The 25635-nt window shown below is 42.6% G+C and overlaps 1 pseudogene; it reads right to left on the bottom strand.

Annotated features, from left to right (window-relative positions):
- Positions 1–2386: 2386 nt before the first annotated feature.
- On the bottom strand, positions 2387–23698 carry LOC138829995 (DNA repair endonuclease XPF-like; annotated as a pseudogene).
- Between the last annotated feature and the right edge of the window lie 1937 nt (positions 23699–25635).

Here is a 25635-nt window from a genome sequence, read left to right as displayed (position 1 = left end):
CAGGCCCCCATGTCAAGGCCTAGGCACCCAGTTCAAGGCAACAAGTTATAAGTGCAAGACTCAGGCTATGTGTTCAAATTACAGGCCCTGAGTTCAAGGTCCAGGACTCCAGTTCAAGTACTATATAATGAGTTCAGGCCCAGTCTGTGAGTTCAAACTCCAGGATCTGAGTTTCAGGCTCAGGCCCTGAGTTCAAGTCCCAGATTCTGAATTCAATGCCCAAGACAACTTCAAGGCCCAGGCCCGAAGATCCCAGTCATTCTGTTCAAGGCCCAGATGATGAGATTAAGGCCAAGGCCATGAGTTAAGGCCCCCAAACCATGAATTTGAGGCCCTGGCCCCAAATTGAAGTTCTAGGCCCTCCTTCTTCTCCCTGAGTTCAAGACCAACGGCCCTAGTATTACTCCCAGGTCTAGAGTTCAAGGCTCAGTCTGTGAGTTCAAGTCCCAGGCCATGAGTAAAAATCACAGGTTCCAAGTTGAAGTCACAGGCCAAGAGTTCAAGGCCCAAGCTCCCATTTCAATTCCCATGTCCTGAGTTCAAGGTCCAAGGCTTTGAGTTCAAGACCCAGGCTATGAGTTCAAGGTCCAAGGCTTTGAGTTCAAGACCCAGGCTATGAGTTCAAGGTCCATGCCTGGAGTTCAAATCCCTTGCCCAAAGTTCAAGTCTTAAGCAATGCATAAAAATCTCGTGTTCAAGTTACGTGCCCCAAGTTCAGACCCAGGCCCTGATTTCAATTCCCAGTCTCCAAGTTGAAGATCCAAGGCCCCAGTTCAAGTCCCAGCCTGTGAGTGTAGCCTATGCTACAAGTTCTAGTCCCAGGCCCAAGTTTAAATCCCAAGACCAAAGTTCAAAGTTCAGGTCTTGAGTTCAAGGCCCAGGACAGTAGTTCAAGGCCCAAAGCCCGAGTTCAAGGCCCAAGCCTGAGTTCAAAGCCAGAGCTGTGAGTTCAAGACCCAGGTTCCATGGTCAAGTCCCAGGCCACTTGTTACAGCTTCATAGTCTCAGTTCAAGGCTCAGGACCTAAGTTCAAGGTTGAGAACCCCAGTTTAAGTACCAAGTACTGAGTTCAAGTTCCAGGTCCTGAGTTAAAGACATGAGTTTAAGTCTCATCGTAGAGTCTGAATTTAACTCTCAGGTAGAGCAAAGTTCATGGTCAGGCCCCAAGTTCAAAGCCTAGGTTGTAAATGTAAGCACCAGATCCCAAGTTGAAATTGCAAGTCCCCTCTCCCACCCTCTTATTTCTTTATTCAAAATCCAGAACCTCAGATCAAATACCAGACCATAAGTTCAACACCTGGCCATGAGTTCAATGCCCAGCCTATGAGTTCAAATCCCAGGCCCCCAGTACAAGTCCCAAGCTGAAAGTTCAAGGCTCAAGCCCCAGTTCATATTTCAGGCTGCAAATTCAAGTCCCAGGCCTGAGTTCAAGACCCAAGCCTGAATTCAAGGCCCAGGCTGTGAGTTCAAGGCTATGAGTTTACCCCTGAGTTCACGTTCTAGTTCCCTAGATCAAATACCAGGCTGTGAGCTCAAGGCCCAGGCTGTGAGTTCAATTCCCAAGCCCAGAGTTTCAGGTCCAACCTTTGAGCTCAAGTCCCAGGCCCCCAGTTCAAGACTCAGGTTCTCAGACCAGAGACCCCAGAGCGAGCTGGGGATGGCCTCGTAGGACTTGTGCGTGGCTCCTTGTTGAGGTTTGGAGAGTTTTGAGATTTTAGAGGCTACAGAATTGTAAGGGCCTCATTACCTGCACCATCCTGTGTTGTCATCCAGTAAAATTCACTGGATGTCTTAAAACTCACACTCACCTAAGCAGCCAAGTGTGAGTATGTGCCCATGTATGAGTGTGGTTAGAGCCTCCAGTTGTGGCAATGCTCACAGGGGCAAAATGCTCCCAGCATGTTACTGGTCAGTTGGGGCTAGTCTTGCAGATGTTCCTGCTCGGGCTGGTTCTGAACTAGATCTGAGGATCACAGCTTCCTGGGTAGCTGGGACTACAGGTGTGAGCCACCCACCCAGCTTTAGATGCAGTCTGAAGTGAGTATAGGTAAGTCCAACCTGACACTGGTGGAAGGCACTGAAGCTGGAAGAAATGTGTGCAGAACTGGTCAGGAGACTCCTCCTGGGGTCAGCAGGCCATGTGGATGCGAGGGGGAACATGGGTATGTGGGAGAGTGCAGGACGTGTGGACACTGACACAGCTCAATTCAGAAGTGGGGCTTAGCAGCCAGGCCTGGGACATTGACCAGACATTAATGCCAGGAAGAAGGAGCCCTGGCTTTGCAGAAGCGCCTGGAGGATGGGAGGCGAGCCCTGCGCAGCTGGCTGGCTGGGCAGCCTTCACAGGGCCACGGGGCATCCCCCCTGGGGCCACCAGGGCGCCCGCTCAGGTCCTTGGCCTCCCCGCGGTGGGCCCCGGGCCTTGGTAGGGCATGTGGGTGGACTTGAGCAGCTGGCGGGCGTTGCCTGCGTGGCCCAGGATGGCGGCCAGCCGCTCCTGAGGGAGGGAGACTAGCTTGGCGAGGCTGTGCATCTGTCACATGAACGCAAGGCATTTCTTGGTGCTCACTCCTGGCATCCACATCAGGAAGTTCTGCGGCCCCAGGTTGTAGCACTCTGAATCAAGTAGCGGCTCCGAGTTGGCACTGACTGCATTGGGCTGGGCCTGGTCCCATTTCAGCTCCTCCAGGAGTTCAGCCGGGCTTGTTGGGATGGGAACCAGAGCATCTGCAACCTCAACCGCCGGAAGTGCAGCGTGAGCAACACTAGCCGGGAGCCCACGTCAGGTGGCAGCAAGCCCGGCCTGTGCGTGTCCAGCTCCACTAGCAGCAGCGGGCAGTGCTAGTAGTGGGCTATGGCCTGGCACTGCGCGTAGAGCCATCCACTGCCTAGCGAGGCCGCCAGGTCACCCATGCTCTTGCGCTCCACGCACAGCTCCAGGCTCAGCAAATAGTCGCCCACCACCAGGGTCACCGGCTCCAGGTCCAGGCCGCACCAGTACTGGAGCCGGGGCAGCTTGCTGTGGAACTCACGCAGGTCCACCACCAGGCGGGCCGCCTAGGTGCCCGGCTCCTGGGCACCTGCGGGGAGAGCGCCGCGTCACCGTCCACTACCACTGAGGCCCGGGCCGGGACCCGGGAACCAGGGGCCAGAAGCCAGGAATGTGGGAGCCGGAGGCCCAGGCCATGGGGCCAGCCTCTCCAACAGACCGGGATACAAGTCCACATGCAGAACGACTCCACACTTCATGCTGTTACTGCTCTGGTTTTACACGCACATCCCAGAACGTTTTAGTGTTATCAGTATTTAGAATTATTGGTTATATTGTTAATACTATTGGAATTTGAACTCAGGGTCTCTAGGTGGCCAGGCAGGCACTCCACCCCTTGAGCCAGGCCTCCTTTTTCTACTGGCTGTTTGGGAAGTAGGGGCTTGAGATACACCCAGGCCCGCCTTGGCAGCGAGCGATACTCCTACTTGAGCTTCCCCTGGGGCTGGAATCACAGGTGTGCACCACTGTGCCCAGCCAATGGTGGAACCGAGTCTTGTGAATTTCTTTTTGCCCAAGTTGGCCTCAAACCATGATCCCACCCTGCCCCCTTCCAGCCCGACAACAAAGCAATAGAACACAAGTCTCTGTAAGCAACTCCCTTCAGGGGACAGAACATCTGCATGGCAGAGGCTGTGTGTGGCTAAGGGCAGAGCTGAGGATCAGACACACTCTTCCATCCATCTCTACTCTGAGATGTGCTGCACAAATCGCAGCCACCCTGGCAGATGGCAGTGATAACCCTGCAGGACTTGCCAACTCTGTGAGTGTCGATGGCATCCAGGTTGTTTCATCTCTGCCTTCTCTTTCTTCAGGGACAACCATGCTAGCCTTTTCCCTGGGGGAGGAAAGTTTAACACTTCCTGAACTAATTACCTTACTCTTAAAAAAATTCTAATGTCTAAAATGATCTATTCATCAGAAGCACTTAAATTAGGTGTGGTGCCATACCAGTGGTGAAGGAAGCATAAACAGGAGGATCAAGGTCTAGGCTGCCCAGGCCTCACTCAAAAATGTCTATTTTAAAATAACAACAGTGGAGGCCCTGCCCTGTAGTAGTGTGAGCATCTGAACCCACTCCTTGCCCGTGGAACCTCAGCATCTTTACCTGCACAATAGGATCATCAGGTGCCCTGCCCACAAAGGTGAACTACACTTACACTGGTAATCTCATCCTGATCACCTGAGATTGGATGGAAACCCTGTAGGAAGTGCCTCAGCTTCTGAGAAAATGCAACTCCATCAAGCCAGGTGTTGGTAGCTCACCACTGTAATCCTAACTACTAACATGGCTGAGACTGGAGGATAGAGGTCTGAAGTCAGCCCTAGCAAGAAGGTCTGTGAGATTCTTATTACCAATTAACCAGCAAAAAACTGGAAGTAGAGCTGTGGCTTACCTGGTAGAGCACTAGCCTTAAGTGAAAAAGCTCAGGGACAGAACCCAGGCCCTGACACAAAAAAGCAAAACAAAAGTAACACCACAGATTCTACCTGGACAGTGAAGTCCTCTAACCAGCAAATCAAATTTGTCTTCTGGCTTCATAATTTATTCCCAATGATTCACACTAAAAATACTGATTCCCATTCCCACTTAACCTAAATTCTCTACTATTACTTTAATATTTCCAATGATTTTTTTGGTATGGGTATGTGTGGGAAGGGGTGGACAAGAGACAGTATCTCACTGTATCCCAGGCTGGCTATAGATCTTCCTGCCTGCCCAGTGCTGAGATTTTTCAATGATCAGCAGGTGTAACACTGTTACTGGAAGGAGGCACTGTGTTGGGAGTCACACATATGGATGCCTGTGTAAGTCCTCTCTTGTGATTAAATGTCCTAACCATGAAACCACAAAGACTCTCAGCCCTTCCTTGGAAAAGCGGGGTCTGCTGTGAGGCTCAGCACTTATTTTTCTATCCAAGAGCATTTCATCATCAGAGGTCAGCTGTAATGTTTTCTCCTGTGAGCTGTAATCAATCAGCTGATCTGTAGCCGAGCTAAACAATCCTGCTGTTGAATCATTCCTTTCTGGTTAAATATAACACTTTCTTTGTTCTTACCACATCACCCATGGATGTTTTGGCAAAAGCACATGATCTTATTCTCACATTCAATTTTCTTCTATGTACAGCCATGATGCAAATGGTCTTCTGGTAATATAACCCTAATTTTTAAAAACACCTATCAAATTCCCCCAAGTTCTCTGGGAAAGTAAATATCTTAAGATTCTAAATAGTGTAACATTCTGATTTATCCTTTTTTCTTTCCTTTTTTCTCCTTTGGCATAGTGGGGGTTTGAACACTGGGTCTTATACTTTATGGAAGATCTTGTTTGTAATAGACAATTGCTACGCAAGAGTTATGCTCATAATAAGCAGGGCTTACCCACAGTGAGCCCAGATGTGTAGAAATCATAAACCAGGAGCAGCATGGGGTGCCAGGACCTTACCTCTACTTGGTTGGTGAGGGCTGCGGTGCTCTTTCTCCATCTGCTTGATCATCCTCTCCCCTACTGCCAGGGAAGTCTGGTAGTCCAGTCCTATCAGCCAGAGAAGCCTGAGGCCTTCAGCATAGCAGACTGTCCTGCTGACTACCTCATTAACTGATGAGTTTTTCAAAGGCTTCCTTTTCTTTCTGAAGGGTGGTGAGGTAGCGTTGCTCCTCCATGGAACCCCCATATATGAGGAAGTAAACCCTGAAAGGTAAGGCAACTCTTAGGTTACAGGAGCACAATGTTTCTATCCCTGAAGGGATCAGCAGAGCACCTTGAAGTCAGCCACACAGAGTGTATCTGCTGCAGAGTGAAAGCCCGTCCACCACACACTCCTTCCTAGCAGGCTGCGGAAAATCCGCGGTCACAGGCAGAGAGTTTAGGCCAAAACCAGAAAATAACTAGAGGGGAGAATGAGATTCTTTCCTCATCATTATGGACAAATAAAACACTTGCAAAACCTTAGGAGACTTCTCTTTTGTCTCTGCCCTTCTGCCAATCACTTAACAAGTTGGACAGAAAGTCCAAATTGAGCTTATCAAATTCCTGTTAGTGAAAAACTGGAATCCATGACCTTTGTCTTCACAATGATCTGTTTCATCCATATCTTAACACAATGGGGCCATCACACATTTTACCTAAGTACACAGACCAACAAAACAGATTAGATTTCTATCCAGTATCTCAAAAAGTAATTTGGCAATGTTTTCTTGTGACAAAAAAAAAAAACATGCTTTGTGGCTAGGAGCTCAGTTCAGCACTAGCACCTTCATAGTACCTTTTTCCTTCCTTAAATTGTGTCTTTATTTTCTGATACTCTGTAAAGAGCAGACAGGGAGAATAGCACTCTGTGATGAGTTCAGATATATCTGCTCCTCCACATGTGCCACATTTGTTTCCTACAGTGAGTGTTTGACATCAGGTACCTTCTGCTCCTGACATTCTGATTCAGAATTGTGTATTACTGTTGAGGGTATTCATGAGCTATCTCCAAGGCTCCCCCACCAAGTATGAAAGTTGTACTTGGCTTTGACTATCAGCTTTGACCCATCATTACTGCTGACCTGTTCCTGATTCAGCTCTAGGTCCAAAGGATGCATTCATTTCAACAGCTACAAGCCTTTCTTCTGGCCCTGCTTTTGGTTCCAGATGAGTTCAGGATATTAATCCTGCTGTTTATTTCCCTCAGATAACTGGACAGTGAGAACACCATATTCTCTGAGCACTGTTTTCTTATCTGATATTTCACTAGATTTCTTATCTGGTTCCTTGGCACTCAAGGAGGCTGGGTACAGTAATTCCCCCAAATTCTTCAGTTCTATGCAGACACAATTTAGAATCACTTTTCAGTTTATAAGGAAGACATTTTAGAAGACTAAGTTATCTGTACAGATGTGCTAACTTTCAGAACGGCTGGGGATTGTAAAGAAGGCTCTCGGTGTTGGGCTTTATGACACCATCTGCAGGGGCTCAGGCGGTTCCAAAAGTCTGTGACCTAACCACGCTGCTTTAGGGTGGGAACTCCAGCACAGCCTGGCCTCAGGGGCCTCCCCGACTCCCACGTTTGACCTTGTCTCATGCTGATGCCCCTCCCTCCTCCTCCTCATGACCCCCCTCCTTGACTCACAGGCCTCCCCAACCCCCAGCCTGGCTCATGGGCCACCACAGTTCCCCTCCTTGCCGACCCCCAGCCTTACCTTATCCCAGGGTTGTGGTCTTGCCTCACGGCGCTGCCCCTTCTCTTTCCTCCCCCTCTCCCCCACCCAGGCTTCACCTCAAGGGCCCCCTTGACCCCCAGACTTGTCTTATGGGCCTCCCTGGCCACTGGCTTAGAATACCTCCAGCTGGTGACTGAAGGCGGGCTCGGCTTCCTAGAGGACCAAGTAGCGGGGTTCTGTTATACCCAAGTCCCAGAGACCCTCCAACGACAGCCTGAACTGAAAAATGCAAGGTTTATTTAACCAGCCAAGGCTCGGGCCTCCTCCCGTATCCCCAGACACAGCAGAGGAAGGGAGGGGGTCCTAAGCAACAGTATAGCTGGGTTTATAAAGGCAAACCCCACAAAATTACAGCAATGCTATGGTTTAGGGACAAGTTCGATTCTGATTGGTCAGGGACCAGGTGTGCTTGAGCCATCAAGGCAGACACCTCTTGTGGTTAATCTGCTGACTGGGTCTCGAAACCATCCTGTTCTGGGGTGTTCTGCAATCTTTAAATAACAGTTCCCCAAAAATTTGCACAGACATGTTATTGTTTAACTCATTTTTGCAACCTTTGCAACATTAACTCAGAACAGGAATTAGGGACTGACACAACTTAACTTTTAGAAGCTGTCACAAATTGGCTTTAGTTTGTTTCTTACAGCTCCAGCTCCGGTAACGTCTATTTCAGCGCATAGGAGTTGCCGCAACTCAGCAGCGGGTGCAGCACCGCCAGCGGCTCGCGGAGGACCCCATAGGTCTCATCAGACCTTGGGCTCAGGTTCGCGGCCTGGCTTCCGGGAACTCCTTGGCCCCGCGCTGGGCCTCCGCCTCTTCCTCCGCGCTGCCCTCTCTTCCGCTTGGGCGGGCCCCTGGGTCTCTTGCCGGATTTCATATTTCTCTTTGAACCACCAGCTTTTCCGAACTCCGTCCACACTGCCTCGGCCTTGCCGTCCTTCTCGAAGGTTCTCTGGTAGAGCTGCAGCAGGAAGGCCTGGGCGCCCGACTCCAGGTAGCCGCGCAGCTGGGCGCAGGTGCGGTCGTCGTCGGCGCAGATCAGCACCTGCCCTGGGGGACAGGACAGCTGGGGCGCCGGGCTCGGCCCTTCTCCTGCCTGTCGGTCCCCCCCCCCTCCCCCCCCGCCTGTCCTTCCCTCGCTCCTGGGCCCCCATCTCCCCCAGCCTGTCCTTCCCTCGCTCCTGGGCCCCCATCTCCCCCAGCCTGTCCTTCCCTCGCTCCTGGGCCCCCATCTCCCCCAGCCTGTCCTTCCCTCACTCCTGGGCCCCCATCTCCCCCCCCCCCAGCCTGTCCTTCCCTCGCTCCTGGGGCCCCCATCTCCCCCAGCCTGTCCTCCTGCCCCTGTGAGAGCCCTCAGCCCCCACGCATCGCATGGGCCTCCCACAGGATTAGGAAGCTTGGGAAGCTCGGGTCAGGACGACTCAGTCTTGCACAAGCAAAGCCATTGCAGAATCTCTTTACAACTAATTAGCTCTTTTTAATTAATACCTTTCCAGAGGATTTTATACTCTAGAATAAATTCCAAATGGATTAATGAAATGTGAAATATTAATTCATATAGAAGAACTGACTAATCTGCATGCCCCAGATGGAGATAATTGACTACTACACATGGAAGATTCTCTCTAAACAGTGACTCTGTAAGAATAAAAAGAAGCACTGATTCTCTAACAGCTATAATAAATGCTATTATCTTTATTACATAATAAAGAGATACAAGCTGTGGATATAATCTAAGTTGTCCAAGACAACTAAGAATTCATTAAATCAGAACATTTTGAGCAGACTAAATCTTAAAAGAAATCTGAAATACCTTCTCCAATGGAATTAACAGAATTGTTGAAATTATGCATAAATAATGTGTACTGATAGACAAATGCACAGAATCTTCAGTCATATCTATGTGAAAGAGAAAAACTCTGAGGTTGTTAAATAATAACAATAAAAATCACGACTTGGTCGTTTAAGGATTCAGGTGGACCTGTTGCAACAATGAGAAGTACAAAATGTCATGTCAAAACCAGCTTTACAATGTCGATGTGGGGGGGGAGGGGGGTATAATTGGGTGGGGGGAGGGGGGAGGCGGGGAAGGGAGGTGAAGGGTAAACAAAGGAGGAGGCTGCAATGCTTGGTAAGAAATGTATGCATTATCCTGCCCATGTAATTGTAGCCCCTCTGTACAGTATGTTCTCAAATAAAATAAAATAAAATTAAAAAAAAATCACGACTTGGGGGCATGTGACTCAAGTGGCAATGGCCCTGAGCTCAAATTCTAGTACTGAAAAAAACAACCAAACATTAGTGCAGTTATGTCTCAAAACAGTTAATATCATTTGAATCTATTACATTTGCATGCAGAAATTACCCTCTCCACTGTAGCCATGTGGAATAGAAACCTTAGAAAGGAAATTACAAACATTGGCATTTGCCAGATTTTCCCTTCTTCTTTCTTGTGTTTTCCAGATCCTTCAGGAACACCTAGAACCCTAGGGCCTAGGTACTGTACTTTAGCTTTTTCACTCAAAGCTGGCACTCTACTTGAACCACCCTCCACTGCCAGTTTTTTTCTGGTTAATTGGATAGAAGAGTCTTGCACACATTTCTGTCTGGGCTGGCTTCAAAACTGGATCCTCAGATTTTAGCATCCTAAGTATCTACCATTATAATAGCCACTGGTGCCTGGCTTGAGGTTTTTCTTTTTGTTTGTTTTTGCTTCCTTTTTGTATCTTTCCTTCACCACCCAGTTTTCATTTTTCAATTTACAGCTGAGTGTATCATGGTGTGTGGCTAGTGTACTAGAGTGGCCAGGTTTGAGGACAGCAGGTCCAAGAGTTGGATGCTTTCACTAGGGCGATAGCAGTGTTTGAACAATTTTGGAAAGATACTTGCTGAGGACAGAAACTAGAACACCTACTAACTTATTCTTAGGTATTCCAGATTTGAAGCCTGGTGAAAGCATTAGGGGAATAGTCACATGGAGGTCCTGAGGTGCCAACCAGTGAAGACCCTACTGCATGAGCATGCAATGAGTCAGCTTGGTGAAAATCACATCCAATGGCTGGAGCTACATTTGGCATTGGCATCGCTGTGCTCACTGTGATTTACTTGGCTACCTTTTATCAACAAAAATAGTGAGCTGCTATTTAAGAGCTACACAAGTTAAACTTTGGTTCAAAGATTCTGAAACTGCTTGTCATTGCCTCTGTCTTCCTACCTAGGCCTCCCAAGGCCTCGGCTTTCCTTATTTTCTGCTTCAATCTCTTTCAGCACTTCTGAGAGGGCTCCCACTTGGGATTGTTTTCAAGCACCAGTTCCTTCTTTGTTTCTGTATAGAAAGAACAGTAGTTCATTTCATGTGATGACAGCTGCCCACACACTCTTCCCAGAGTTTTAGTATATCAGGAAACACCATCACTCCATACAGCCCCCTTTTTTAGCTTTCTTCTTCATAATGCTACACAGACTCTGCCTTCTTGAACAGGCCTCTGTATGTTGTACCTAACCAACATGACCAGAGGCTGTGATGCCCTAACACAGAAGAGATGGCTTTGTGTCAGGGTCTCTGTGATGCCACATTAAAGCAGCTATGCAAATTAAGCAACCAGCACTGGGTAATGGTGCTTTAAATGATTTCACAACCCTGAATCTGGATAAAAGTTGGCAACAACTAAGATGATTTCTGTAAGTGCTCCAATGCACCATTAAGTTTTTTTTTTTTGGTGCTGGTACTAGTGCTTAATTGTGAAGACTCAGGGTCTATGTTGAAGGGACAGAATGATGCAGGCTCTGGCCTCAGGATTATCTGATGACTGTGTTTGAGTATATGGAAAACTCTTGGCATGCAGTGGCAATTGCTGTTTGCACTCTGCATCCCCTTTGTCGGTGATTTCGTGACCCTTACCCAGAGACACCAATGTCTTAGACTTTGACAATTGGTGCCCGAACAGGAACCCTGCAGTGTTGAATTCAGGAAGGGCTATTCAGGTAAGTACTTTTTTTTTTTAATTGTATTTTATTTTATTTGAGAACATACTGTACAGAGGGGCTACAATTACATGGGCAGGATAATGCATACATTTCTCAGGTAAGTACTTTTAATTACATGGTGATGGGATAAGTTAAGTCTACTCCGTACTTACATATGCTTGAACATTTACTTGCTGCTTATCGTGTAAATATTAATTCTTCTGACATAGAAATATGTATTAATGTAGTTAGGGAATGGAATCTTGGTTCCCAGACGTAGGAATATTAGATGTTGATAATTGCAAATGAGTAAAGTATAATGTAGAAAGAGCTGTTCGAGAAGGGGAAAGATTCCTATTAGATTTTGGTCCATTTGGGCTATTTTACATACCCTTTTTAAAGCGTTGAATGAGGAAAGATTAATAGCAGACTTAAAGAAAGAGGCCACTCCTTCTATTGTAGATTTACAATTGGACTCTGAGGTTAAGGATGCAATAGATAAGGATGCATTGCAATTAACAGAGAAAAAACAAGAGGTAAAGAAGGCTGAAAAGGAACAAACTGAAAGCACAAATAAGATGTCTGAGCAAAAAATTATATTAAGTGAAGTAAGCCAGGCCCAAAGAAGCATAGGTCCCATGGTTTCCCTTATTTGCAATATATAGTATAGGTATGAGTCAAGCGGAAAAGGTCAGATAATGTGATGTTAGGAAAATGAACCCTTAAATATGCATTTTAATGTTTTCGTTTCTTTCATGCATGTGTTTCTAACGCATTTATAAGATTATTTCTTTGTTGCTTTGTATGTCCCTCCCCCACAGTGTAACCCCCGCTTTCACTATATTTGATGTCAGTATAACATGTGGAGGAGATGGGGACAAACAAGTCGTTTAAGGATTCAGGTGGACCTGTTGCAACAATGAGAAGTACAAAATGTCATGTCAAAACCAGCTTTACAATGTCGGTGTGTGGGGGGGAGGGGGGTCTAATTGGGTGGGGGGAGGGGGGTAAAATTGGGTGGGGGGAGGGGGAGGCGGGGAAGGGAAGTGAAGGGTAAACAAAGGAGGAGGCTGCAATGCTTGGTAAGAAATGTATGCATTATCCTGCCCATGTAATTGTAGCCCCCCTGTACAGTATGTTCTCAAATAAAATAAAATACAATTAAAAAAAAAAACCAGCTTTACAATGTCGGTGTGGGGGGGAGGGGGGTATAATTGGGTGGGGGGAGGGGGGTAAAATTGGGTGGGGGGAGGGGGAGGCGGGGAAGGGAAGTGAAGGGTAAACAAAGGAGGAGGCTGCAATGCTTGGTAAGAAATGTATGCATTATCCTGCCCATGTAATTGTAGCCCCTCTGTACAGTATGTTCTCAAATAAAATAAAATAAAATTAAAAAAAAAGATGTCTGAGCAAATGGAATTTTTATCAAAATTACAACATATGGAGTTGAAATTAGCAGAGTGAAAGGAGAACCTGAGAAAGTGAAAGTAAAGCAGCCTTTGGCTCCTCCGCTGGCTTATGCAATTTTACTGCGTCACTCCCTCACAAAACAGAGGGCTCAGACAGTGAGTTTGATGATGAAATGCCTATTTTTCTTATCCTGTAATTCGACCAGCCCCTATGAATGGTATAGCACAACCAGCCAGATATGAAGGTGTTGCTGTTGATGATATTGGTAAACGTAAGAAGGCAGTGATTTTGTATGGTCCTCAGTCTCATTATGTTAAGGAATTGCTTAATGGGCTTCCTCAACATTACAATAATTTTGCTCCTGAGGATTGGAAGATGCTTTGTAGAGCCTTGCTTAAGGAACCTGAATACCTACAATGGCAAACTGAGTTATGTACAGAAAGGGCTAGACAAAATGCCCAGATCAGTAATCCACACCTGTAGGTCATAACCTTTCCCATGTTGAGTGGAACAGAACAATATGAGGATGCCCATATGCAAATGAACTCTCTTGAAGAGATCCATGAGCAGTTACAAGACATAGGTATTAAGGCATGGGAGAGGATTCGACCGGTAGGAGAGCGTTATGGCTCTTGGACCAAAGTAATTAAAAAACCTAATGAACCCTATGTTGGAATTTTATCATGATTGAAATTGACCTTGGAAAGTACTGTTGTGGGAGAGGCTGCATGACAACAACTGCTGCACATGTTGGCTTATGAGAATGCTAATGAGGACTGTAGACGGGCCCTATTGCCTATTAAAGAATCTGGAGATGTGAATACATATTTAGGGGCATGCAAATACATTACATCAGAATCCCGACATATGCAGGTGTTTGCTGAAACTATGGCCACTACCTGGCATGCTTTGCAAATAAAACTCTCTATTCTAAAATGTTCTGGATGTGGTCAAATGGGACATGTAGATACAGTCTTAATGCAAAAGGAGTTTTAGTACATTTAGGAATTATTGATGCTGACTATATTAGGGAAATACAACTTTTAATGTCAGCTGCTGCAGATATTTCCTTTAAAAAGGGAGAACGTTTGCTCAAATTTTGTTATTACCATATATATCTATTGGAAAGTCATTTACACCCCACATTGGGGGATTTGGAAGTACTAACCAACAAAATGTGTTTTGGACTACTCATATTACTAAAATGCAGCCTAAGATTAAAATTAATATGAAGGAAAGATATTGACAGGACTAATAGATACTGGCTCAGATATTACAATTATTAACATCATGAATGGCCTAATCATTTGTTATATGAAATAATCCCTTGTAATATTAAAGGAGTTAGCAATATTCCTCTAAATTTTATAGGACAAGCAGTGTCTTATGTTACTATAACCTCAGAAGATGGACAGACAGTTGTCCTTAAACCTTATATTATGGAAGTTCCAGTTAACATAATTGGTAGAGATGTACTGGAACAATGGGGAGCTCATATTCAATTTTAACATTTTTAGATGGAGCCCATAAAGAAATGGAAATCTGAGGAACCTCTTTGGATTGAACAATGGCCTTTATCAAAAGAGAAATTAGAAGCAGCTCATCAATTAGTTGAAGAACAGTTAACCAAAGGATATATTGAGCCATCTATGTCACCATGGAATTCTCCAATATTTGTTATTTTAAAAAGTCAGGGAAATGGAGATTGCTGACTGATTTACGAGGAGTTAATGCATCCATGTACCCTATGGGGGCTTTACAATCTGGTATACCGTCGCCTGTCATGCTTCCTAAAAATTGGCCAATAATAGTAATAGATTTACAATATTGCTTTTTTACCATTCCTGTGCATATTAAAGATTGTAAAAGTTTGCCTTTTCTTTACCACAAATAAATCATCAAGCCTCTCATCAGCACTTCCAATGGAAGGTGTTGCCCCACAGAATGATGAATTCTCCAACCATGTGTCACTATGTTGATAAGGCCTTAAAACCTGTTAGACAAAAGTGGCCTCACACTTATATTTCTCATTATATGGATGATTTTTATTTGCAGGATCAAATATGGCAGAATTAGAAATGGTGTAACAGTGCTTACCCTCTATATTTAAAGATTTTTGGATTAATAATAGCACTTGAAAAAATACAAAAAGATACAGTGGTAAAATATTTAGGATATGTTGTTCCTGGACAAACAGTGACACCTCAAAAAATATCTTTACGTTGTGATCAATTACATACGTCAAATGATTTTCAAAAGTTACTAGGAGATATTAATTGATGTGACTGACCTTAGGAATTCCTACTTATCAATTACATAATTTGTTTTCATTGTTACAAGGGGAGCCTCATTTACATAGCAAAAGAACTTTAACTAAGAAAGCTGAAAGAGAATAAAAGAAATGTTTTTACATTGAGTAATGCTAAATCAACCCATAAATTTATATGTATTGGATACATGGAAATACCCAACAGGAATTATAGGACAAAATGAGCTACCATAAAAATGGATTTATACATAGCATAGATTTTCAAAAAATATGCCTTATGAACAACAGTTGGCAATTATTAATCAACAGGCCAGGCAACGGGTATTTACCCTGTTGGGGTATGATTGATTTGAAAGTATTTTTCCTTTGCCAAAAGACCAAGTAGAATATTTGTTAAACATATGTGAAATGCTACAAATAGCATTAGTAAATTTTACTCGGCAATTTTCCTATCATTTTCTCAAAGGTAGATTGTAGGATTGCTTGCGTAAGCAACAATTTGTCATTAATGATATAATTACCAAGACCCCACTGCTCTTACTGTTTGTACAGATGGCTCCAAAACAAAAAGTGCTTATTGGACAATAAATAAATATTGGGTACAAACAACTACATTAGCATCAGTTCAACAAAATGAACTTTTTGCTATTATTAAGGTGTTGCAAAATTTTGTGGGCAGTATTAATATTGTTACTGATTCTGCCTATGCTGTATGAGTTGTGACTAATATAGTCACTGCTGTTACTTATTCATCTACACCCCAGCTAAACCAATTATTCGAACAATTACAAGCATTACTGCAACAACGTAATGCCCAAGTGTTCGTAACTCACATTAGGGCTCACTCTTTGTTACCTGCGTACCTTGTATATGGCAATAATCAGGTTGATAAATTAGTTTTGCTTCTGCTGAACAGGATCATGCTCATTTACATACAAATGCTGTCCATTTACATATGCATTATAAAATACCTTATTCTCAATCTAAACAAATTATAAAAAAAGTCCTATCTGCAGACCAATGCATCTGAGAGTTGTACCTGCTGGAGTAAATCCTTGAGGATTACAACCTAACGAGCTCTGGCAAATGGATATAACCCATGTGCAAGCCTTTGGCCGTTTTTCATTTGTACATGTTACAATAGATACTTATTCCAAATTTGTTTGGGCTTCTGCCCTTATGGGAAAAACTGTTAACCATGGAATAGAACACTTACTAGAAGCTTTTGCCATTATGGGAGTGCCTGCCAAAATAAAGACATAATGGACCAGCCTATAAAAGTATCAAATTTAAAAGATTTTGTGAACTTTATGATGTGATACATATTACAAGAATAAAATATAACCCCCAAGGAAAAGCCATTATTGCACACTAAAACAACAATTAAAAGATTAAAAAGGAAGAAAAGTTGGATGAAGGTATGGATATTTTGTGGTTTTCCATGCAAAATCCTAAAATAATTTTACATCAAGCTCTTTTTGTTCTTAACTTTTTAAACTAACCACAAGGAGATATTTTAACTAGAGCTGAGGGCCATTTTGAACAAATATCAGAAAAACCTTATTTAAATGTTCCCCTATGGATTAAGATTGCATTGGACGCAGAATGGCAACTAGGAACATTATTACATAAGGGGCGAGGATATGGTTTTGTGTCTACACAGGATGGCAAACAATGCTGGCTTCCTGCACGATGGATACATAAGCAGCCCAGTGAGGACAGCTCCGTATCTTGTAAGGAATCATCCACCAGTAGAGGAAGAAGAAATCCCCATGCAGGGCATGGCTCACTTGGCTTTCGGACGACGTCGCCATGAGCGTCAGTTGGCCACCCTGCTGCCCACCTGGAAGCAGGTTAAAAAGTTGACTGGAAACAACTGCCCAATAAATAAGTTGGCTAAAGACTTGAAGAGAAACTTCTCAGAAGAAGAAAGAAGGATAGCCAATAGACACATGAAGAAATGCTCAACCTCCCTAGCCATAAAAGAAATGCAAATAAAAACAACATTGAGATACCACCTCACCCCAGTTAGAATGGCAAAAATCAAGAACTCTAACAACAACAAATGCTGGAGGGGATGTGGACAGAAGGGAACCTTACTTCATTGTTGGTGGGAGTGTAAACTTGTTCAACCACTTTGGAAAGCAGTATGGAGGTTCCTCAAAAGACTTCACATAGATCTCCCCTATGACCCAGCAATGCCACTTTTGGGCATTTACACAAACGTTTACAAACAAGACCACACTAAAACTACCAGCACAACTATGTTTATTGCAGCATTATTTACCATAGCTAAGATATGGAACCAACCCAGATGCCCCTCAGTAGATGAATGGATCAAGAAAATGTGGTATATATACACAATGGAATTATATGCCTTCATCATAGAATGACATTTCCCCATTTGTTAGGAAATGGAAAGACTTGGGAAAAATTATATTAAGTGAAGTAAGCCAAGCCCAAAGAAACACAGGTCCCATGGTTTCCCTTATTTGCAATATCTAGTGTATGTAGGAGTCAAGCAGGAAAGGTCAGATAAGGTGATGTTAGGAAAATGAACCCTTAGATACGTATTTTAATGTTTTTTTCTTTCATGAATTTGTTTCTCATTTATAAGATTATTTCTTTGTAGCTTTGTATGTTCCTCCCCCACAGTATGACCCCTGCTTTCACTATATTTGATGTCGGTATAATTTGTGGAGGAGATGGGGAAAAACAAGTCTTTTAAGGATAAAGGTGGACCCGATGCAACTATGAGGAGTACAAGTTGTCATGTTAAAAATGAACTCTACACCTTTGGTGCGGGGGGGGGGGGAGGGGGGAGAGTGGGTGAGGAGGTGGGAAGAGGATGGGAAGGGATGTGAAGGGTAAACAAAGAGGAAGCTGCAATGCTTGATACGAAATGTACTCATTATCTTGTCCATGTAATTGTAACCCCTCTGTACAGTATGTTCACAAAAAAATAAAAATAAAAAAAAAGAAAAAGAAAAAAAAGTTGACTGGAGAAGGACAAAAGATGTTAAACCTGTCATGGCCGAGAACTTGTTCATGGCCATGTGCGCCCTGCTTACTGTAAACTCTGTCCATGCTAATGCTAAAGTAAGTTATTTGGCCTTTGTTCCTAACCCTCCTTTACTGTAACCTGTTGTTTGGGGAGACATGGATATAATCATTTATACCGTTCCTGCTGTTTTATCTCCTCCTTAGAATAATTTGACATTTTACAATATGGATGATGTTAGCTTTTTAAATTTTACTTACTATACTCATTCCTTGCCTGTTTGGGGCCTCCTCCATGTTTAGTTATAAATTGGCAACATTGGGTTTTACCTGCAGAACACCCTTCCAATTCTAGAACACAGCTGCAGCGATTAACTACTTGGTCCATTAATAGTAGCTGGGAAAGCGTCACCTTTGATGGCTTGTTATCCTTACCTTTGTGCCCTGATTTTACTTACATTGATTTAAAATATTGGCCTTTTGTGTGGCAAGAGTGTAGAGGCACATTTGGAAAATGTTCAATAATTTTATTAATTAGGGACCTTTTGGACCGTTTATTAACACATGTTCAGAATGAAATATTACCAGATGTGATTTATCAAATGTTAGTAGGATGCCAGATGCCATTAATGTATCGCTTACTGGAGCTCGATTGATGGCCTGGGGAGATGGAGGCATTGCAGATGCTCGATGGGCTTTCATGGCTGCACCCACCATTCATCTCTGGAAGGTCGCAGCTATCAAATGGATTGTTTTCGGGGACGGCGAATTCTGTGTCCACTTATAATTTTACTTTGTACAAATCTTATGATGTAACTGCTTGTGTACCTCTGCCTTATATATTTTTAGTGGGAAATTTTACATTTTCTCCTAGTAATTCTTGTTTTAATTGTTGCCTGTATTCTTGCGTTAATTCCTCTCTTAATTTTAATGACAGTGATAATATTATGATTTTACAGCAAAGTATTGTATTTGGCTACCTGTTAAATTAGGAAGAGAATGGTCTCAAAATCCCCTGGATAGTGTTGTTATTGAAGTTTTTACCAAGCTAATAAAACATACAAAGCGTATGATTGGAGCCATTGTAACTGTGATTTTAAGCTTAATTTCTATTACCACTGTTGCTGGGGTGTCTGGAATTACACACTTCCTTACAAACTAAACACTTTGTAGAAGAATGGCATCGGGATTCACATGAATTGTGGGTCTCACAGGTAGAAATTGATGCTTGATTACAAACACAAATTAATAGAGAGTGGGATGGTTAGGGAGAAAAGTTATTGGTTGTGGAAAAAGTTATTGTTTAAATGTGACTGGAATTCTACTACCTTCTGCATTACTAATGTAAAAAATAATAAATCTATACATGATTTGTATGTAATACAGCAGTATTTATCTGGAAATCCTACTGTTGCTCAGTTGATTGCTCAGTTACAATTTAATGTTCATGGTATTTTTGGTAAACAATTTGCAAATGCTGCTGCTTCTAATATTGCTGATGCATTTATTAAACAGTTGGAAGGGTTGGATCTGAAAGGAATACTACAAAGCATTTCACATACTGCTAGTGGTATGGGAATTATGATTGTTATTATTTTGTTTGTACTTGTACTGCTATATTTGATTTTTATGAAACCAATGCAAGCTTCTATGATAACCTTATGGAAAGCTTTACTTTTTTTTTTTTTTGTTGTTGTTGTTTTTTTTTTTTTATTGTATTTTATTTTATTTGAGGAAAGCTTTACTTTTAAAAGAACAAAAAAAGAAAGAAATTGTGAAGACTCAGGATCTATGTTGAAGGGGCAGAATGTTGCAGGCTCCGACCTCAGGATTATCTGAGGACTGTGTTTGAGTATATGGGAAGCTCTTGGCATGCCGGGCTAGAGAGGGAACATATTCTCTCTCCCTATTTCAAAACACATGTCACAGACCCCTGGGAGCTGAGGAAGTAGCTCTACTGCTTACTTAAGCATAGATGAACAGCGAGTCAAGCATTGTCCTGAGTACAGAGAAGTGTTTTGAGCTTGCTCTATAAGAGTTTAGATAAAAATATACAAAGACATTTTGTCAAAGATTAAGCAAAACTATATCTGTTGAAATAGATGAACAGCTGTTCAAGCATTTTCCTGAGATTGGAGAAGTAGTTTGAGCTTGCTCTAAAATAGGTTAGGTAATAATATACCAAGACATTGTCTCATAGGTTAAGTAAAAATGTATCTCTTGAAATTTTTTGTGTGAATGTCTCCTGACTAAATCTTGGCAAAGATAATGCTTGCTTGTCTGTAAATACCCACTAACAATAAAGCACAGCATGCAGTGGCAATTGCTGTTTGCACTCTGCATCCCCTTTGTCCTGGTGATTTTGTGACCCTTACCCAACGACCCCAATGCCTTAGACGTTGACACTTAATCTCAGGGCCTGGACACTGTCCTTCCTTTTTTTGCTCAAGGCTGGTGCTCTAACAATTGAGCCACAGATCTACTTCTGACTTTTTGGTGATTGATTAGAGATGAGTCCTTTCCTGCCCTGGCTGGCTTTGCACTGTGATCCTCAACCTCAGCATCCTGAGTAGCTAGAATTATAGACATGAGCCACCAGTGCCCAAATTACATTAAGTTTTAAGAGAGAACTTTAGTTAAACTAAGCAGAAAGCAAGGACTGAGCCACCCCTTACTAGGAGATATTTAGTAGCTGCTAGACAAATGTTGGGCTAAAATCCACAGTTGCCCCATTCTAGTTTCAGTCCTACAAATTCAAAGGGATGATGATGTTCCACTAAGACTTACATGCCCCAAATAGTAATGATCTGGAAGCTATGTCAATGCATTCATAGGCAGAGATAAGAACACTCATGACTAATTACATGAACCCATGGTAGAAGATGGTTTTAAGTTATAATTTGATGTGTTTCCATGCAGAATTGTGAAGACACATTTAGAGACTTCAGCACACAGGATACCTTGACCTTCTTTGTTCTCCATTTTCTCAGACTTTTTGCCTTTTTTATTCATTTTGGAGTCTGGAATATGATAAACGCTGGCTCGGGTATTTACACACATTGAAGTACTGGAGTCAAGAGACAACCAACCTAGAAATAATCTTATAAATGCGTTAGAAACACATGAATGAAAGAAACGAAAACATTAAAATACATATTTAAGGGTTCGTTTTCCTAACATCACATTATCTGACCTTTTCTGCTTGACTAATACCTATACTAGATATTGCAAATAAGGGAAACCATGGGACCTATGTTTCTTTGGGCCTGGCTTACTTCACTTAATATAATTTTTTCCAAGCCTTTCCATTTCCTAACAAATGGGGAAATGTCATTCTTTCTGATGGAGGCATAGAATTCCATTGTGTATATATACCACATTTTCTTGATCCATTCATCTACTGAGGGGCTTCTGGGTTTGTTCCATATCTTAGCTATGGTAAATAATGCTGCAATAAACATAGTTGTGCTGGTAGCTTTAGTGTGGTCTTGTTTGTATACATTTGGGTAAATGCCCAAAAGTGCGATTGCTGGATCATAGGGGAGATCTATGTGAAGTCTTTCCAAAGTGGTTGAACAAGTTTACATTACAACAATGAAGTAAGGTTCCTTTCTGTCCACATCCCCTCCAGCATCTGTTGTTGTTAGAGTTCTTGATTTTTGCTGTTCTAACTGGAGTGAGGTGATATCTCAATGTTGTTTTGATTTGCATTTCTTTTATGGCTAGGGATGTTGAACATTTCTTCATGTGTCTATTGGCCATCCTTCTTTCTTCTTCAGAGAAGCCTCTCTTTAAGTCTTTCGCCCACTTATTTATTGGGCAGTTGTTTCTTTGAGGATTTGTTGTTGGGCGGTTTAATTGAGTTCCAAGTATATTTTAGATATGAGACCCTTGTCCGTTGTATGGCTAGTAAAGATCTTCTCCCAATCGGTGGGCTTTCTATTGATCTTGCTAGCTATGTCATGTCCCTCCCCCACAGTGTAACCCCCGCTTTCACTTTATTTGATGTCAGTATAACATGTGGAGGAGATGGGGACAAACAAGTCGTTTAAGGATTCAGGTGGACCTGTTGCAACAATGAGAAGTACAAAATGTCATGTCAAAACCAGCTTTACAATGTCGGTGTGTGGGGCGAGGGGGGTATGATTGGGTGGGGGGGAGGGGGGAGGCTGGGAAGGGAGGTGAAGGGTAAACAAAGGAGGAGGCTGCAATGCTTCTAAGAAATGTATGCATTATCCTGCCAATGTAATTGTAACCCCTCTGTACAGTATGCTCTCAAATAAAATAAAATAAAATTTAAATTAAAAAAAAGACAACCAACCTAATATTAGTAGCAGAGAAAAACAACTCTTCAGTTAATATTTAATTATTAAACACTTTAACAGACATGTTATCTGTGCACACAACAACCTACCGCCATCTTGCTTTCCTACCGTCCTGTCTTATTTCCTCTTAGTTTGTGGCCTCTGTCACTGGCAGACTAGTGGTTTTCAAAGTGTGGCCTATGCGCTTCTGGGGGGTTCCCTCAAGATTGTTTTGGGGCGGGGATGCGATGTCATAGTTTTATCTCTCAATAATACTGTTTTTTTCCCCACTATCCTGACACTTCCATCAATGGCCCAGTAGTGGGTAGCACTACTGGTGCCTTTGCATGAATCATGGCAGGAGCAGACAAGGGAACTAGCTGTTGATAAATTGTTTACTGTCATGTATTTCTAGCTGGAAAACCAGGGAAAATGATTGGCTGTATTAAAATCTTGAACCTAGGTGCCAAGGATCCTGAGAAAGACCGGGAGAAGGATATCCAGTTTGTTGGAAATAAGATGGAAGCCAGTTGAATGTGTATATTTTCTTCAGTTTTCAACCCTTGCTGTTTCTTTGGGGGAAAAATGAACCTTAAAGTTCTAACAGTGAAACTTCCAGAGCACAGCCTATGTCTTCATTGGAGAGGATCTACTTGCAATCTTTTTTTTATCATTGCCTGGAAGGGATATGAATATTTGCTATCATACAGAACAGAAGTTAAGTAGATGGCAACATTACCTATCAAAAAAACCTACTGGTTGTGCAAGGAAGCTGAGCTGTAATCAGGATCTTGGCGTGTAACTCAGCTGAAGACACCCTCCCTACACCTGCCTACTCCCCACCTAACCCTAATCCTGTTAGCTCCTACATACTTAGGAATTTTCTCTCTTACCTGAATTCTGAACAAAAGCCTTTTCCATGGCTCTCAGAGATTCCAGAGGGTTAAGAAAGGTGACCCAGTCATATTGGCAGAGTACAGCAGCAAGATCTGGAATATCTTCAGGTCCTAGACCAAGGATTTTGTCTTGGCTCCAAGCCGGTGCCACAAAGGCTCTAGGTAATGGTAGATTGTCTACAATGAGAATAGAGCTTATTACAGTAAAAAAAAAATCCCTGGGGATTTCCGGGAAGATGGCAAGCTCTAAACAAGCTCTCGCATAGAAAGCAGTTTTAGTGTTCCAGTGAACAGTCCTAAGCCAGAGAATCACACCAAGTGAATCATTACAGTACAGAGAGTTAGGCCAGAGAGGGAAAATCCAGGCAAGGAGACAGATGAGCACTTGCCATCAGCCCCAACTGCAGTTGCAGTGGCGGGGGCTGTAGCTGCCGTACCTAAACACAAACAGTCCGGGACGAAGGAGCCAGACACGGTGGGTGAATGGATTCTACTCAACACCAACCAGAACTGACAAGGAGCAGACATCTTCATCCTGCAGTTCAAAGACCAGAGACGACCCAGGACCAAGACTCCGGCATGAGTAGAAGCCAGACATCCTCACTCCTTCTCAGGGAGCAGAGGAGGGAAGGCCACCCCTCCCTCCCCGACTACCGGACAGCTTAATCTTTGATACTGACAAAGGCCCTGCTGAGCAGCTAGCTCCAACTCAGGCCTTGGAAGAAAACTAGAGTCATTTCTATAACTTTTTAAATTTTTACCTTAAAAATTGTTTTCTAGTAACTTTTTTTCTTGGTCTTATAATTTTCATTTTAGGGTTATATGTTTGTGTGCATTTTTCTTTTTGTTTTCTTTTTCAAAATTTTTAATTTTTTGTTTATCTCTACTGAACTTTTGATCTTTTTCTCTTTCTCATTTTTATCACCTATTGTTCTTTCGTTGTTTGTGTGACTTAATTGCTGTTCTGTACATCCTCAGATATACCCATAGTCGATTATTACACACTTAATCCAGAAACTTATTACTCAATTCAAAACCTGTTAGACATAAATTCCTTAATACCAGTACTCCCTCTTTACACCTATACAATATTTAAAGCAATTTTACTTTAAAAATTTTCATGTCTCCTTTATATCCCTTCCTTTTTCTCATTATGTCCACTTTCTTCTCTGAATATTTCACTTTCAAATTTGCATAATTTTTAAGCATTGCATTTTTAAAATTTTAATATGATTGCTTCATAAAATGTGTATGGTAGTGAACTTTCTCTTTCAATTTCATTGAAGAGTTGGAGGAGTATTGGTGTGAGCTCTGCTTTGAAGGCCTTGTAGAATTCCGCTGTAAAACCATCTGGTCCTGGACTTTTCTTAGATGGGAGGTCTCTTATTGCTGTTTCTATTTCAATGCTTAATATGGGCCTGTTAAGATGGTTTAACGCATCTTGGTTTAGTTTTCGCATGTCAATATTTGCTAGGAAAAGGTCCATTTCTGCCAAGTTCTCAAACTTATTAGCATAAAGTTTTGAGAAGTATTCCCTTATAATGTTCTGAATCTTGGTTGTTTCTGTGGTGGTGTTTCCATTCTCATCTCTGAGTTTATTTATTTGGATGTGTTCTCTTCTTTTTCTGATAAGATTTGCTAGGGGTCTGCCAATTTTGTTAATTTTTTCGAAGAACCAACTCTTGTTTCTTTCTATGGTTATGTTGGATTCTAATTTGTCTAATTCTCATTTAATTTTAATTATTTCTTTCCATCTACTGGATTGGGGTTTATCTTGCTGCTCTTTTTCAAGGAGGTTCAGATATCTCACTAAATGGTTGGTTTCAGATCTCTCCCATTTGTTGATGTAGGAACTCAGAGCTATAAACTTGCACCTGAGTACTGCCTTTGCTGTGTCCCAGAGGAACCGGTAATTTGTGTGTTCATTTTTGTTGAATATCATGATAATTTGAATTTCCTTTCTAATCTCTTCCATGACCCAGTCGTGATTCAGCAGTGTGTTGTTCAGCCTCCATGTGTTACCGGACTTTCTTTGGTGGCTTTTGGTGTTGAGTTCTAATTTTATTCCCTTGTGGTCAGAGAGAATGCAAGGTATAACTTCAATGTTTCTGAAATTGGACAGGTTTGCTTTGTGGCCTAAAATGTGGTCTATTTTAGAAAATGTTCCATGTGTTGCTGAGAAAAATGTGTATTCTGATGCTACTGGGTGAAATGTTCGGTAGATGTCTAGTTGATCTATGCAGTTGTTTAGATCTGAGGTTTCTCTGTTGAGTTTTTGCCAAGTTGAACAATCTAGTGGGGATAGTGGTGTGTTAAAATCCCCATAATTAATGTCTTTGGATCTATATGGGATTTGAGGGAAAGTAGTGTTTCTTGAATAAATTTAGGTGCTCCGTTGTTTGGCGAATAGATTTTTAGAATTGTAATATTCTCCTTAAGGAGAGATCCCTTAATTAGTACGTGGCAACCTTCTTTATCTCTTTTTACAAATTTTAATTTGAAGTTTATTTTATCTGATATTAGGATTGGAACTCC

Source organism: Dipodomys merriami, unplaced genomic scaffold, assembly GCF_024711535.1.
Source record: "Dipodomys merriami isolate MVZ:Mamm:240054 unplaced genomic scaffold, mDipMer1.0.p SCAF_18, whole genome shotgun sequence".
NCBI lineage: Eukaryota > Metazoa > Chordata > Mammalia > Rodentia > Heteromyidae > Dipodomys > Dipodomys merriami.
The sequence above is the reverse complement of the archived record's forward strand: the minus strand, read 5'-3'. Positions and strand labels throughout refer to the sequence as shown.